Genomic DNA, 18,249 nt, shown 5'->3' on the forward strand with positions numbered 1-18,249 from the left:
ATTATGGAAAGGGGAGAGAGTCATGGCTCCCTGGTTCCTCCTCCCGTTCTTTCCCCAATGCCTCCGTTTCCAGACTCTCCTCAGGGGCCTCCGGGCAGTTCCCTGACCCCTTCAGCCAAGGATCCACCCCCTGTGCAGACTGCGTTTCAATCGCAGGCAGTCTGGTTCATGGACGCCCCGCTTCTGCCTCTTTGGGGGCGCGACTTTCCAGTCCACAATTGAGACTACAGAATGGATAGGGAGTTGGGACTCGCTGGTTTCTCCTCCTGTTCTTTCCCCAAGTCCTCCTTCTCCAATCTCTCCTCAAGTCTCTCCCAGCCAGTCTACACTCAACCCCACAGCTCACAGGCGTACAAGCTGTGTGCGGAGCGCACAAAAGGCAGGTTAATTGATTCCCTTATGCCTGAGAGAGATGGTAGCTGAAGAGTCGGAGGTGCTGTATTACCGGGGCTCCACCGGCCACCGTCTCAGTTCTCTTTGCAAAGTTTTCCTCACCAGTCTTTTCCCAGGCACCAGCCCACCCTGCTGCCGCCTCTACCCAGAGATCAAGGAGGGTGGCTGCCACTGCAACTTTTGCGTTGGCCCTTTAATGTCTCTTTGAATCCCCAGCCACCTGTCTCTGGCAGAGAGCGCCCCTCAGCTTTTTTGGGGTTGTGTTTTTTCTGTATTTTCTTGGTTTTAGCTGCTGTAGTTTAGGGGTCCCTGTTTATGATTCAGACCCCGTTCTTCTCGGGTGAAGGTAACTGGCTGTTTCAATGTTCCTCTGGTGCCAGTGCCCGTGGGCACCCAGCCGACCCTCTCGAGCCTCCACCGCACTTCTCACCCGTTGGAATGTGTGAGAGTCGAATCCACTGTCCGCGGCACCAAGGCTCCTCTCCCACTATCGCTCCACTGCTTTCCAGGTGATTACTCCATTATTTCGTTTAAATTTCAGTTTGGTTTTGGGAGGAGATCAGCGTGACTCCCATTCACTCCTCCGCCATCTTCCTCTGTCCTCAAATTTCTTGGCATATATTTGTTTGTAGTGATTTCTTATGATCCTATATATTTCTCTGGAATTGGTTGTTATTTCTCCTTGTTCATTTTTGGTTTTATTTATTTGCGTCCTCTCTCTTTTTTTCTTGTTTAATCTGCTGCAATGCTCTTTTATTTTGTTTGTGTTTTCAAAGAACCAGCTCCTGGATTTATTGGTCCTTTCAATTGTTCTTTTAGTCTCTATGTCATTTAATTCTGCTCTGATCTTGGTTATTTCCTTCCTCCTACTCACTCTGGGCTTTGTTTGTTGTTGTTTCTCCAGTTCTTATAGATGTAGATGGTTAGGTTGTTTATTTGAATTGTTTCTGTCTTGTTTAGATAGGCGTTTATTTCTATGAACTTTCCTCTTAGGACTGCCTTTGCTGTGTCCCATAGGTTTTTGTTTGTTGTGTGTTTATTTTCATTTGTTTGCATAAAATTTTTTATTTATCCTTGATCTTGTTGTTTATCCATTCATTTTTGTTGTAACATGTTATTAGTTCTCCATGAATTTCATTGTTTTTGAGTTTTTTCCTTTGAGGTTGGTTTATAGTTTCAAGCCCTTGTGGTCTAAGACAGTGTTTGATATGATTTCAATTTTCTCAAGTTTTCTGAGGCTTGTTTTGTATCCTTTCATGTGGTCTATTTTTGAAAATTATCCATGTGTATTTAAAAATTTTTTTTTTTCTTGTTTGGGGTGAAAGTTTCTCTAAGTATCATTTAAGTCTGTTTTATCTAGCATGTCTTTCAGTACCACAATGTCCTTGTTGATTCTTTGGAAGATCTACCCATTTTTGACAGTGGGGTGTCAAAATCTCCTACTATAAGTGTGCTGCCTTCTATATCTTTCTTGAAGTCCTCTAAGTTTTTCCTTATATATTTTGGTGCTCCTGTGTTGGATGCATATATATTTACATTGTTTATAACTTCTCAGTGGATTCTTCCCTTAAAAATTATGTGAATGTTGTGTTGTTTCATGTGCTGAAGCCCCTGTGTCTCTTTTCATGGCCTTTGTTTTTGAAATCTATTTTGTCTGGTATAAGTATTGCTACCCTGGCTTATTTTTCTTCTGTCTTGAAATATTTTTTTTTCCAACTCTTCACTTTCAGCCTGTGTAGGTCTTTTGTTCTGAGGTGGGTCTCTTGTAGACAGCATGTATGAAGGTCATGTTTTCCTGTCAGTTCAGCTACCCTATGTTTTTTGATTGGAGCATTTAATCCACTTAGATTTAGGGTTATTATTAATAGATATTTATTCCCATATTTTCCCTTTGTAGCTATGTTTCTCTCTTTCCCTCACTCTTTTCCTTCATCCTCTTAAAACAGGCCTTTAGTATGTGTTGCAATGCTGGTTTGGTGGAGGTGTATTCTTTTATCCTTCTTTTGTCTGGGAAATTCCTTATTTCACCTTCCATTTTTAATGACAATCTTGCTGGGTAGAGTAGTCTTGGTTGCTGGCCTTTACTTCTCATTTCTTGTAATATCTCTTGCCATTCTCTTCTGGCTTGTAGTGTTTCTGTTGAGAATTCAGCTGCTAGCTTTATCAGAGCTCTCTTGTCTGTTGCTATCTGTTTCTCTTTTACTGCTTTTAGTATTCTCTTTTTGTCTTTAAAATTTGGCCTTTTAATTATGAGGTGTCTTGGAGTAGGCCTCTTTGGATTCATCTTGACTGGGGACCTCTGTGCTTCCTGAACTTAAGTGACTTTCCCCTCACCAACTTAGGGAAGTTTTCTGTCACTATTTTTCCAAGCAGGTTTTCTATCCCTTGATTGTTTTCTTTTCCTTCTGATATTTCTATCATATGAATGTTTATCTGTTTCATGTTGTCCTGAAGTCCCTTAAACTATCCTCATACTCTTTGAGTCTTTTTTCATATTTTTGCTCTACCTGAGTACTTCTTTCTACCTTGTCTTACAGCTTGCTGATTTGGTCCTCTGTTTCATGCAGCCTGTTTGTACTTCTTTCTAGTGTATTTTTTATTTCAGATATTATATTCTGTATTTCTCCATGGTTCTCATTTATATTTTGTATTTCTTTTTTTCATGCTGTTGCCATCCCCACTTAGTTCCTTATAGTTTTCCCTGAGTTCTTTGAGCATCCTCACAACCGTTCTTTTGAGTTTTATGTCTGATAGATTGCTTGCCTCAATTTAATTTAGCTCTTCTTCTGGGGATTCTTTCATTCCTTTCAATCGGGGATTCTTTCTTTTTCTCCCCATTTTAGGTGACCCTTTTGTTTGTTTCCACATCTCAGGATTCTCTGGCTTGCCTGCCTTTTCCATGGGGTGGACTTCTGTGGTAGGAGTTCTGTTGGACTCAGTGGCCTGGTCTATTTGATTTCCTTGTCTGGATGCTCTAGGGTTGCCCTTTCTTCAGTTTGTGTGGGCTCTCTTATTGTACTTAAGCTTTGCTTGTTGGTGGCTTCTTCATTGGTGAGTTCTCCCCTACGGCTGGCTTACTGGTAGTCACAATTCCTACCTTCTCTTTTATGCTGTTGTACAGGTGTTGGCTAACAAAGCAGTATTACCAAACAACCAAACCTACACCAGCAAAAAGAACCCCCTTTCTACATCAGTAATATCAACTGCAATTGGGGGAAGATTAATAAAGGTGAAGAGGTATTAAGAATATTGTAATATAAGACAATGGGAATATGAGATGACTAAAAGGGGGAAATGTTTTTGAGTAGTAAGATGGATGAGAATCAATAAGAGTAAAGATAGAACCGAGGTAAAGAAAAGGAAACAACAAAATTTAAAAGGTAAGTAAAACATGGAAGGGCAATGGAAAAATGGAATAAGAAAAAGGAATAGTATTCTATGAAGTTTGAAGTAAAATTTTAAAAAGTATTGAACCAACAGGAGCAAAATTACAGAAAAAACACAGCAGGGTCAATAGCAACAACAGCTGAATGAAGTTTAACAGAGGAGTAAAAGGAATAAGAATATTATACAAAAGAGATAAGTGAATATGAGATACCTACAGTAAAGAAAAATTATTTTGAGAGAATAGGGGAGGCAAACCAATAATAGTAATCAGTAAATTCCAGGGTAACAGAGGGAAAAGAATGAAATAAAATTCCTCACTCAACTTATCAAGTGCAGAGGAAAGACAAAGTGGAGTAAGACAGGGGAGAGTACCTTATGGGATTTAAATTATAAACAAATAGTCAGCAAATAGGAGTTCCATTTTGAGAAATGCAGCAACAACCATGGTATTTCACCCAACTAGCCACAATTTATAGGGGTGTAAAGGAAATAAGTCTATTATAAGAGGTGAAAAAGAATGTGAGCTGACTTAAGAAGGTCACTTATGTGAGGTTAGATGGAGGAGAAATATTAAAAGTAAAGAATAGGACCATGGCATAGTGTGAGAGAAAATAAAGTTTACAACAACAGTAAGAAAGGTCAGGAAGATGGCCAAATGGAGTAAGGTCAGGGAAGGCTGCCATGTGGGATTTGGAGTAACAATAATATAAAAATAAATATAATTGGAACAAGAAGAATACAAAGCAAAAGACCAAGCGCAGTGAGTTAGTTGGGATATGACTGAAGTGAAAGAAGAAATATTAAAATGCTATATGAAAGGAAGCAAAAAAGTAGAAGAGAAAAAATGAAAGTTCTGATGAAGCACAAGGAGAAACTCATCTCAGTATTCGGTATTTGCCTTCTGACTTTTTTCTGGATCCGTCTCTGGTTTTCTATCAACTCAAGGTGCCGGGCTGGGTCATCCAACTTCTGGCAACACTATCTGTATCTCTTTCTTCTGCCTCTAGAGGGAGCTCCTGTTGTGATCAAGAGGATGAAGTCTGCGTCTTCCCTGGGAGGCACTCTTCAGTGTTCTGGGAAAATTGTGGGTCCGTTCCCCTTGCCCTTACAACTTCCACCTTAGTCTGTCCCCGTTTATTTCCAATAATGTATAATGTCTTCTTAAATAGCTGTCCACTTCACAGGGGACGAGGGGCAATCTATGTAATAGTGTCAACTTTCTCTTACTTGGTGCAGTCTGCAGCTCTGTGTGCAAGCCAAGCCTGGGCGGTGCCCTGAATCCCCATTGTTCCACCTTTTCTTAATTTCCTGTTCTGATGGCCTCAGTGAAATAAGGCCCTAGGACCCAGTGTACTTTGTTGCCCTGTGGAGAGTCCAATATGGGCCCTTTTAGGCATTTGTCTTGCTGTCTTACTCTAGCGGAAAAGCCCCATGCAGGTTGTTAACCCTGCCCTAACAGTTTTGCAGATCTTCCCCTCCCCTGCCTGAGTTGGGGAGCTGTGCTCAATCTTCCTTTCCCAGAGGTTCCCCCAAGGAAAGGGTCCCAGTCTGGCCTCACTTAATCTCATGTGCACAGTTCCCAGCCCACTGCTCTCATAACATAGTGCAGTCCGCACTCCCCATTCTGCTCCACTGAGCCGGGCTGGGATCAAGAAACGCCCTCACTTTGCAACTCTTGGATCAACCTGCCCAGGCATACTAGTTGAAAGCAGATAGCACCCAGAAACTGTCCTCCTTCTTGGCCTGGCAATCGTACATTCATGGGGTCCCTGCCCAGCACTCCTCAGCTTCCCTTTTGAAAAAAAAAGAGTCTCTGGGCACTACCGGTGCAGCTGCAAGCCACTGCCTGGCTTTCCACACACTCCAACTCTCTGGAAGTCAAGAGACTTGCCTTCTGAGTCATGGCCAGTCATGGCCCTCCTCTACCCCCCCCGCTCCAGGTGCAGCCAGAATCCCTGCCACCCTTTGGCATTGTCCCGGCTGGAGATTGCAGCCCCAGCTAGTGTGTGCCACCAACTGTGTGCATGTGTGAAGCCTGTTTCCCTCCAGTAACTATGTGCATTTAAATTGCTCCTGGCCAGGTCTGTGAATTCCACCCCCCTGGTAATGGAGGGAGCCACTAGGCTTCTATCCTGACTGGACTCTCCTTGGTTGTTTTCCTTGTGGCAGCCACAATTTCTAGTGTCACACCCAAAGATTTTCCCCGTCCACCTACAAAACCTCCTTAGTGCCCATTTTGAAGCACCCTCTTCACACTTTGGCTTCCAAACTTCATATCAACTAAGACTGTGTTAACTGTTCACTTTGTTTTTCAGATGATCAGCTAAGTGTCCAGTTGGGTGCATGAGCGAGTGGGCTCAGCTCCCACCTACTTCGTTGCCATCTTCCTTCCCTCCAATTTTCTATTTTTTTTTATGTTAATTAGATCCTATGTAAAGATGAATGGATACTTTCATGCTTCAGGTTTAATCTGCAGCTCCCCCACCACATGCCAATAATGTTTACAGCCAGTTATTTGTTCTATCTATTGCCAAATCTACTACTTTTCTACCCTGGTTGTCTAGTTGCTTTAGCCATGAGTAAGACCTACTTTTCTTTTACATCTGCCTATTTGTTTGCTCTAGTTCAGTCCTTTATAAATTTTAATATACTGCCTGCATTTCTATTTGCAGTAAAATTCTATATGTATGATTTATTTAATCATTTTGATTGAATGTACAGTAGCTCCTCCCATCCCCCTTATCCACAGGGATATGTTCAAAAACACTCATTGAATGCCTAAAACTATGTTGTTAATACTAGGTTGTTTTCCTATACATACTTACCATTGATAAAGTTTAATTTATAAATTAGACATAGTAAAAAATTAAAACAATAACTAAAAATGAAATAGAAAAATTATGAAAATATACTATGATAAAATTCATGTGAATGTGGGCTCTCTTTTATACAATATCTTATTGTACTGTAATCACCCTACTTCTTGTGATGATGTGAAATGATATGATGCCTACATGAAAGGGTGAAGAGAGGTGAATGATGTTGGCACTGTAACATAGTGTTAGGGTACTATAAGGATTATATGAACACTCACACTGTGATATCACAATAGTAGATATGGCAACCAAGATGGCTACTAAGTGACTAACAGATGAGGAGCTTATACATTATGGAGACTCTGGACAAAAGATGATTCCCATCTCCTTGAGATGGAAGAGGACCATGCAAGATTTCATCAGGCCCTTCAAAATGACACACAATTTAAAACATGAATTGTTTATTTCTGAAATTTTCTTTTTTAAAGGTTTTATTTATTTAGTTTTAGAGAGCAGAAGGGGGAAGAAAGAGAAACATCAATATGTGGTTGCCTCTTGAGTGCCTGCTACTGGGGACCTGGCCTGCAACCCGGGCATGTGTTCTAACTGGGAATCAAACCGGCAGACTTTAGGTTTGCAGACCAGCACTCAATGCACTGAACCACTCCAGCCATGGCATGGAATTTTCTGTTTAATATTGTCAGACTGCAGATGAGTGCAGGCAACTGAAATGTGGAAAATGGAACCATGTATAAGAGGGGACTGCTATATTAGTTACTACCTTTTTCTCTGAATGTGTCACTTCTCCTCTCTGCAGGGAATAATACAAGTAATAAGGCTAAGCTGTTAAGTTAAAATAATCTTTAAGGCACAGAGTGTAGTCACTTTTATTTTTTTGTTTATTAATAGAAATATAAACTCATCTACTTGCAAAATATTTGGGGAGAGAGTCATACCTTAAATAATGTAACTACAAAATAATTTTCCAGAGGTTTGTTATATTGTTCTAAAAATATATAATAGGGGATTCGTGTGTGTGTTTATGTGTGTGGGGGACCTTGTTTACTATTAATTCTTGTCAAAAAAATCAAAGACTTGGCCTGAGAGATAATTTCTCATTATTAAATATTTTATCTTTTAATTAGGTTAATTTAACAACATTAGTCTACATTAAGCTTGAATTTCCATGTTTTCTTTTTGAAATTCACTGTACCAGGAATAAAGTTAAAATAACTGAAATTTATAACTCTAATATTTCCCCTTGAACAAAGTGGAGATAAAATTCTCCTGATGTAATGGTCCAAAAAGTATATAATACCTAATGCTCTTCTCCTTGACTTTTGCATAAATGTGGTATAAAATTTGGTGTGTGATCTCAGGAGTGGATTAAACATTCAGCAAACTACATGAATATGTAATTAGGATGATAACAGATATCACCACAGTTACATTAGATTTTGAAATTCAGATCTCTTTCTTCTGTAACCTCTTTAGATATCTTACCAGAAATCTTTTCATAGAGATTTTTCATAAAATGTGGCTTCCCCTCTATACCTAGAATGCTCTACAAATTGTAACAATTCATAGTTCTTACAGAAGCCTGTATACATGAGGGGACCTGAATGTTAAGTTTAATTATATTCTTGGAAAATCTGCCTATGATCATCATAACATAATTCAGAAAAGCTTAGATTGGAAAAACTCAACTATTCATCAATAACTGGATGTATAATATGTGGAATATCCATAAAATGTAATACACTTTTCCATAAAATGGAAGCAATGAAAATAAACAAATCACTGCTATGTTCAAAAACATCTCACAACCTTTTCTAGTCTGCATCACTCATAATGTTGAGTGATGCAATCTGGAAAAAATTTTCTAGACTTGCATCAAAAGTTCAAAAGCAGACAGAACTAATCTGTGGCAACAGAAGTTTGATAGTGTTTTTCTCTGTGGAAGAGGAGAATGGGAAATTCTTAGTAGGTATCAGACAGATGGCTTTTGAAATGCTCTTAATCTTCTAATTTTTAAATCTGAATTATGCAGGTGTGCTTATGCAGGTGTGCTTACTTTGTAAAACCCCATTGAGCCATACACTTAGAATTTGGGTACCTTTCTCCCTGTACATTACATTTATTATGCAAAGTGAAATAAGTCAGTCAGAAAGAGCTAAGGACCATGTAATTTCACACATGTGTGGGATATAAAACAGAAACTCAGAGACACAGAAAACAGTATAGTGATTACCAGAGGAAAGGGAGTGGGGTAGTAAAGGGGGCCAAATATATGGTGATGGAAGATTATTTGATTTTGAATGTTGGACATATAATGCAATATACAGTTCATGTATCATATATATGTGTCTGACACCTATGTGGCCCTATGAACGAATGTCACCACAATAAATTATAAAAAATTGGATCGAGATGGTGGTGGAGTGGATGGAAATTACACTCACATCCTCTCAATAACAAACTTGAATTACAGCTAAAATATTAATCAACCTGGATAACCAACTGAAGACTAGCTGAACAGAGCTCTTTTTAATTGAATTTCTTAGTGTGACATTGGTTAATAAAATTATATAGGTTTCAAGTGTGTAATTCTATAACACAGCATCTATATATTGTATTGTGTGTTCATCACCCAAAGTCAAGTCCCTTTTCATTACTATTTAGTCCCCTTTTACCTTCTTCCACCTCCCCCACCCTCTTTCCCTCTGATTATCACCATATTGTGGTTTGGGCCTATGAGCTGTTTTTTTTCTTCTTAATCCCATCACCTTTTGAACCCAGTCCCCTACACTTTCCCTTCTGATAGCTGTCAGTCTCTGAATAGAAGTCTTATAGCCAGCAATTTACAAAAGACATGTTGAAACTGGTATGAAGGGTGGAGATGCTAAAAAAAGCTGTCACTGTTCCCACATGCAGTGACTGAGAATCCAGAGGGTATCTCAACTCCCTAAAGGGCATGGGGTCTCAAAATCCCTCCAGGATCCCCAGCCCAGACCACAAGAGTTGGGAAAGGAGACCACATAAGATCTAGCTAATGTAAAAATCAGTGGGATTCTGCACCCAGGGAGAGACGAGACACTTCTAGAAATTCAAGCAACCTCTTAAAGAGCCAGCATACAAAATCTCATTGTAGCCACTCATCCTGAGTTCTGGCAGAGGGAGGGCAGCTTATATTGGACTAGATTCCTGGGAAGAGGGAATAGGCTGTGTGGCTCCAAGGAGAGAGCTGAAGTAACAACCCTAGGTGTCCCATTGCTGAGGCCCCCTGAAATACTATCCAGAAATGTCATTGTTCTTGGGTTCAGCATCCCCCTCCATGCAGCATCATCCTGAGAATATGCAATTGGCCCACCCTCTGGACTCCATCACCCTACCCTGTTGAGTTCATGCTCTGCAGAGGAATCAGCTTCCTGGTACTGTTTTGTAGAGGTCCAGGCAGACTCAGGAGTGTTCACAGATTGAGTTATGTGGCTCTGGGGTGGGAGCCATTTCCCCACCTTCCTTTAAACCTGATTGGTGCTGACCCCTCAAGAGAGACAGCTAGCCTCACCTTCCAAACTCGTGGCACCCACCCTCCTGGCACCCCCAACCCCAATCTTCACCCTAAAAATTCCCTGAGACCTTGTTATACCACAAGAGTCCATGGGCATGTGTCAGGAGGCAGCTGGCTGGCCTTGGTGCACCTTGGGACTTTTTCTGAGTGGCCTCAGATTCAGCACTGGTACTGATTTTCAGTTCCTATGAAATCAATGATTTGGAAGATGAAGTATCAGGAAACATCCCCTCCCCCAAAAAAGATTAAAAAAATGAAGGTAGTATAAATGAGTCAACATGAAGCATAACATCCTAAATATACTAGTACAGAAGAGAATGAACTAGGGATTGAGAACCTACTTGAAAAAATAATAACTGAAAACTTCCTTAACCTGAAAAAGGTAAAGTAAAACAACAAAGAAGTCCAGAAAGCACAGGGAGTCCCAAAAAAGATGAAAAAAAGAGGCCCACACCAAGACGCAACATAACTAAGCAAAGATTAGGCACAAAGAAAGAATCATAAAAGAAGCAAGAAAAAGACAGATATAGTGAAGAAAGTTTCCATATGTCAGAAGATTTCTTAATAGAAACATTTCAGGCCAAACGTCACAGACACAAAATATTCAAAGAGATAAAAAGCAAGGAAAGCAAGGACTTAAAACCAAGACTACACTACAAACAGGGCTATCCTTTAAAATAGAAGACATAAAGATTTTTCCCAGACAAGAAAGTGCTAAAGGAGTTCATTACCACTAAACCAATATTACAAGAAATGTTAAAGGGACTTTTTCAGAAAGAAGAAAAAAAAAGAGAAACATAGTTACAAAAAATAAAATGGCAATAAATATGTACCTATCAATAATCCCTTTAAATGTAAGTGTCATAAATAGTCCAAGAAAAAGACATAGTGTAGCTGAATGGATAAGAATGCAAGACCTGTATATATGCTGTCTTCAAGAGACCCACCTCAGAATGAAAGATACACACAGACTAAAAGTAAAGTGATGGAAAAAGGTATTTTATACAAATGGAAAGGAAAAAAAAATCTGAGGTAGCAATACTTAGATCTGGCACAGTAGATTTTAAAACAATGGAAATAATAAAACACAAAGAAAGATACTACATAATGATAAAGGGTTGGCTTCTGGCCAAGATGGATACGCTTTGCTTTCTTGCACAACCAAAACAGAGTTAATATCTAATTTAAAAACAAAGACAACCAGAAATGCCAGAAAATCAAACTGTATGGAAGTCTGAAAACCAAGGAGTTAAAGAAGAAATATTCATCCAGGCTGGTAGAAGGGGCAGAGACGGGCAACCAAGGTAGAGAGGACAGGGTAAGGTGGCGGCTGGCGGACTGGGTGGTCCCACATTCACATGCGGATACAATGAGAGGAACAGCTGGGGAGTGAGACAGTCCATGCAACCCAGGAAATGCCTGCTTTCATTACTCTTATTAAACATAGTACTGGAAATATTAGCCACAGCAATTACACAAGAAAAAATAAAAAAGCATCCAAATTGGAAAGGAAGAAGTTAACCTCATTATTTGCAGATGACATGATACTGTATATAGAGAACCTTAAAGATTTCACAAAAAAACTACTGAAACTAACAAATTCAGTAAAGTAGCAATGTACAAAATAAATATCCAGAAATTAGTTGTATTTTTCTATACCAATAAAGAACTATCAGAAAGTGAAACTAAGAAAACAACCCTTTTTATTTTGTTGATGGTTTTCTTTGAAGGGTGAACATATTTGCTGATACATCTGATAAGGGATTAACACCCAAAATTCATAAAGAACTTATAAAACACAATACCAAAAAGTAAACAATTCAATTTGAAACTGTCAAAGGACCTTAATAGACACTTCTCCAAAGATGACATACAGAGGGCCAATCGACATTTGAAAAGATGCTCAATGTCATTTATCATCAGAGAAATACAAATTAAAATCACAATGAAATATTATCTCACACCTGTTAGAATGGCTACTGTAGAGTAAGTGGAGGCAGTCTGGCTTCCTCACTCAGGTGCTTGGGTAAGTAGGGGGAGTAGCTTCTCACAACTTTGAAGGAGTCTGATAAAACAGTGTCCTCATAGCCTTGAATCTTGGGGCGATAAACTGCCCCTTAGCCTTGAGTAGGCTCACATAAGCAGCTCATGCTAGGTTACCTCACTTTTTGGCCTGAGCCTGGCTTTGTTTGTAATAGTACTTAAAGAGGTAGGGGCTTCTCACAGAGGGAGTAGGGGGAGTTGAGGCACCGACATAGACACAGGTTTGTGGCCTGTGTGACTCCCCCAACACAGGCTTGTAGCCTGACTCCCCCGACCAGTACAGTAATAGCTGCTCTTGAGCAGTTATGGACACCACTTAGTTATTGAAAGTGATCAGGAGACACATTTTACTGGATTCTTGGTACAACATTTGTTGACTGGAAATTCCATGTGGCCTATCATTACCAAGATGCTGGGATGATTGAATGGTATAATTGTCTCTTAAAGCAGGTACTGCGAGCTGCAGCTGCCACCCTCACACTGAGGGGCTGGATGAAGTGCTTATGGACTTTCCTGCAGACTCTGAATGAGAGGAGCTGGGGGGGGACCTGCTTCGGTGGAAGCACTTCTCCACCGGACTGCAGCTCCTATCCAGCTGCTGGTGCAGACTAAGCATGCCTTGCTGAAACCAGACACAGGAAAACAGGGAAATATTCTCTTGCCTGCTCTGGAGGATCTGGAGGAAGGGCAAATAGCCACTTGTATGTGGCCTTGGGAAATAAAAGCCCCCTGCATTCATTGGGTGGCTCTTGTTTCCCCTTCTGGACAAGGTGGGGGAGAGTGATTTGCAAATAGTGCCCTGGGTGATGGGGACCTGGGGCCCAACCTTAAAGATGCCATATTCAGAGTAGTAATTGACCATTTTTGGTGTCTATAACTGTCTTTCTAGCCTCTAGCGTGTAGTGGACTGGGTACATGTCTATGCCTCAGTGGCTACACAATCAGCATGCTGGGTCTACACTGAAATCTCCCTGAGCACGTGTGATGGCCTCCCAATGGCACAACTCTCTAGATTCTGTCTACAGAGAAAACGGTGAATATCCCTTGTGGAATGTGGCCTGAACTGGCATCTGCACTGGGACAAAGCAGCAGTGTGGTAGTCCCTTGCTGTTGGTTCGCTGCCCCATGTAGGGTGTATTGGGGTTGGCTCACAGCTGGGATCATGGGGTTGGCAGGGCCAGCCTCCCTCTATGTTAAAAGCCTCAAGGACAAGCCCAAGTTGACTGGACTCTTGTGGGTCTGTGTCAGAGACATGCTCTTGGACATTGCTGGGAGGCGGGAAATGGTGCATGGGCAGCCTTTCCTACTGGAGCCCTCTTGGTGTATGTCTCACATTGATAGCCTTACCTATCTGAGAATTGGACTGGCCTATGGACCTAGGGCTAGCCTTATTGCCTGTGTTTTGGTTGTATGCTGGTGTAGTCTATACTGCTGCTGCAGCAGTGCTTATATTTCGCTTGCTTGTTTCTGTAGCCTATATTGCTGTTGTGGTTTATGGGTACAGGGCTCTGCCCTCCTTGCCAAGGGAACTTTGTGAAAGATGTCCTTGTGTAGATTGCACAATGAGGAACCCTGAAGGGGTGGATTGTAGGGTAAGGCAGTCTGGATTCCTCAACCAGGTGCTTGGGTAACTAGGGGGAGCAGCTTCTCACAGCCTTGAAGGAGTCTGATAAAGCAATGTTCTTACAGCCTTGAGCATGGGTCTCACAGCTTTGAGTCTGGGTGCAAAAAACTGTCCCTTAGCCTTGAGCAGGCTTGCATGTGCAGCTCACGCTAGGTTATCTCACTTTTTGTCCTGAGGCCACATTGTTTGTGCTAATACTTAAGGAGGTAGGGGCCTCTCACAGAGGGACTGGAGGGAGTTGTGGCGCTGACATAGACTCGAGCTTGTGGCCTGTGTGACTCCCAAATAAAAGCATGTCAAGCATCCCCACGGCTCCACGCATATTCTTCCATGTACCTGAATCTCAACTGGACCTTCCCAGCCTAGGGAGGCTGCAACGCAGCTACAATCAATAAATCAAAAAATGTGCTGGTGAGGATGTGGAGAGAATGGAATCCTTTGGCATGTTGGTGATGATGCAGATTGGTGCAGCCACAGTAAAACAGTATGGAGATACCTCAAAAATTAAAAATGAAACTGCTTTATAACTCAGTGCTTCCACATTTGGGAGGTTATCTGAAGAAACCTAAAATACTTATTCAAAAGAATATGAGCACTGCTATGTTCATTGCAGTATTATTTACAATCACCAAGATATGGAAGCAGCCCAAGTGTCTATCAATAGAAGAATGGATAAAAAACTTTGGAATATTTACACAATGGAATACTCCTTGGCTGTAAAAAAGAGAAAAATTTTACCCTTTGCAAAAACATGAATGAACCTGGAGATCATTACGTCAAATGAAATAAACCAATCAGAGAAAGTAAAATACCATGTGATTTCACTCATCTGTGAAATCTAATGCACAAACAGGACTAATAAGCAAAATCTAAAGAGACTCATAGAGAGCAGGCTGACAGCTCTGTGGGGCAGGGGTTAGTGTGCGGAGGGTTAAAGCAAAAAGGAAAAAGGACTAATGGAAACAGTGTGGTTTTTGGGGGTAGGTGGGTAAGGGGGATAAATGGTAATGAAAAAATATGATTAAAATAAATTTAAAAAATCCCATTTACAATTGCATCAAAAATTATAATAAAACAACTTAGAATAAATTTAACCAAGGAGGTAAAAGATCTATACTCAGGAAATAGTAAGACTTTGAAAAAATAAATTGAACATGCAAATAAATGGAATCATAACCTAGCTCAAGGCTAGGAGTAATTAATATCATTACAATGTCAACACTACTGAAAGCAATGTTTACCTTCAATGTAATTATTATCAAAATACCATTGTCATATTTCACAGAACTAAAACAAATAATGTAAACATTTATATAAAATCACAAAAGACCCCAAATATCCACAAAAATTCTTGAGAAAAAGAGGGAGGTTTCACTCTACTTGATATGAAACTGTAGTACGAGGCTTTAGTAATCACAACAGCATGGTACTGGCATAAAAACAGACATAGATCAATGGAACAGAATAGAGAGCTCAGAAATAAACCCATGCCTATATTGTCAATTAATGTTTTACATAGAGTGGCAGTAACATTCAGGAGGAAAAAACAGTCTGATCAATAAACGGTGTTGAGACAAATGAACAGATACATGCAAAATATGTAACTAGACAACTTTCATACAGCAAATACAAGAGTAAACTCAAAATGGATTATAGAGGAAAATTTAAGACCTAAAACCATAAAAATCCTAGAAGAAAACATAAGCAGTGAAATGACAGGCATGTTTCCTTAGCAATACTTTTTCTCTGATATATCTTCTCAGGAAACAGAAATGGAAGAAAAAACAAACAAATGGAACAACATCAAACTAAAAAGTTTTTGCACAGCAAAGGAAACCATCAACAAAAATAAAAGGTAAGCTACTGAATAGGAAAACACATTGGACAATAAAACTTCCCCAAAGAGGTTAATATCCAAAATTTATAGAGAACTCATACACCTGAACACTGAAAAAAACTCAACCATATAACTTAAGAATGGTCAAATCATATGAATAGACCTTTTTGCAAAGAGGACATACAGATGGTCAATATACATATGAAAAGATGCTTAACATCACTTATCACCTGAGAAATGCAAAATGCAAATGAAAATCACAATGAGATATTACCACACAACTGTCAGAATAGACATCATCAATAAATACACAAAAGACAAATGTTGGCGAAGATGTGGAAAAAAGGGAATTTTGTGCACTGGTGGGAGGAATGCAGATTGGTGCAGCCACTGTGGAAAGCAGTGTGGAGATACTTTAAAAAGTTAAAAATGGAACTGGCTTATGTTCCAGTGAACCCACTTCTAGGTATATATCCAAAGAAACCCAAAGCACTAATTCAAAAGAGTGCATGCACCCCTATGTTCATTGCAGTATCATTTACAATACCGAAGATATGGAAGCAACCCAAGTGTCCATCAATTGACATGGATAAAAAAGTGGTGTATTAAAAAAAAGATGGCGGAGGAGTGAATGGGAGTCACGCTGACTTCCTCCCTCTAAGACCAAACAGGAATTGTGACTAAATAGTGGAGTAATCATCTGGTAAACAATGCAACAATAGTGGGAGAGGAGCCTTGGAGCCACGGACAGAGAGTGGATTCGAATCTCACACATCCCAACGGGTGAGAAGTGTGGGGGAGGCTCAAGAGGGTGGGCTGGGTGCCCACGGGCACTAGCACCAGAGGGACATTGAAACAGCCAGTTAGCTCCCCTCAAGAAGAACGGGGTCTGAATCATAAACAGGGACCCTAAACTACAGCAGCTAAAACCAAGAAAATACAGACAAAACGCAACCTTGAAAAGCTGAGGGGCGCTCTCTGCCAGAGACAGGGGGCTGGGGATGCAAAGAGACATTTAAAGGGCCAACGCAAAAATTGCAGTGGCAGCCACCCTCCTTGATCTCGGGGTAGAGGCGGCAGGAGGGTGGGCTGGTGCCTGGGAAAAGACTGGTGAGGAAAACTTTGTGAAGAGAACTGAGGCGAAGGCTAGTGGAGCCCCAGTGAAAACGCACTTCCCACTCTGGAGCTACCATCTCTCTCAGGCATAAGGGAATCAATTACCCTGCCCTTTGTGCGCTCCACACACAGCTTGTGCGGGTATGAGCTGGGGGGCTGAGTGCATACTGGCTGAGAGACCCCTGAAGAGAGACTGGCAACAAAGGCATTGGAGAAAGAACGGGAGGAGGACCCGGGGAGTCCCGACTCCCTCCCCCATCTGAAGTCTCCATTGTGGGCTGGTAAGGCGTGCCCCCAAAGAGGCAGAAGAGGGGCATGCACGAACCAGACTGCCTACAATTGAAATGCAGTCCACACAGGTGGTGGATCCTTGGGCGAAGGGGTCACAGACCTGCCCAGAGACCCCTGAGGAGAGACTGGAAACGGAAGTGTTGGGGAAAGAACGGGAAGAGGAACGAGGGAGTCCAGACTCCTTCTCCTTTCCATAGTGTCCATTGTACGGGAAGAGGCCACACCCCGAAAAAGCCAAAAGCCAAAAAGCACACATAGACACCCAAAAACCACTCAGTGCAGGCACACACACTTGTGCCGAGTGGCCGGCGAGGATTGGCGAGCGTGTGGGTGGACCCGCGTGGGCTGGCGAGGGCTCGCACGGGCTGGCAAAGCCTCCCACAGATGGCACCAATATGGCCTGTAAGGGAGTGAGCAGAGCGGTGAGGGCAGGTGTAAATTTACCCGCGCGGCCCGCGATTGAGGAGCGGCTGACAGAATTAGTAGATCCCAGGCTGAAGGGCTCACAGAGCTGCAGAGTCCCTGGAGGAGAGACTGGAGACAGGATTAACCAGAGAGTCCTGGGGCTGACTTCCTCCCATTTCCATAGTCTCCATTTGGTGAGGGCAAGCAACGTATCCAAAGAGCCAAAATCAGGGAAAGAACACAATAGAAGACCCTGAACTGACCAGTGCCAAGTTGCCCACCGACCAGGGGGCCAGACGAGTATGCGAGGTCACGAATAAGACCCCTGGGCTACGGCAAGCATGCAGGAGCCCAGGCGGGTGGGGGATCATGCAGTGACGGAAGTGCGCTCAAGGAGTCTGCGTGTGAGTGCAGAGCAATCCACAGAAATACTCCATCACTGATGGAAGGGGTCACAGAGCTGCCCCAAGCAGGAGTTAGACACAGACAATAGACTCCTGGAAGGCTCAAAAGAATGACCCAAGGTCATATAGAGTCAATAACTGACATCATCAGAGGCAGGACCAGAAAGAAAAGTAAAGGAAAAATATATAAATAAATAAATAAAAAGACCGGCCTACTACCATACAAGTTTAATCAACAAAGTCAGGAAATCTAGACAGCCCAATTGAAGCAGAAGAAATATAAATAAATAAGTAAATTACTTAACAGACTCTCACAAAAATGGGAAGAAAAAGAAGTTCCCCCCAAATGAGTGGAAAATGGG

This window comes from Pteronotus mesoamericanus, unplaced genomic scaffold (genome assembly GCF_021234165.1).
Source record: "Pteronotus mesoamericanus isolate MK-2021 breed Mesoamerican mustached bat unplaced genomic scaffold, CSHL_Meso_final contig_58, whole genome shotgun sequence".
NCBI lineage: Eukaryota > Metazoa > Chordata > Mammalia > Chiroptera > Mormoopidae > Pteronotus > Pteronotus mesoamericanus.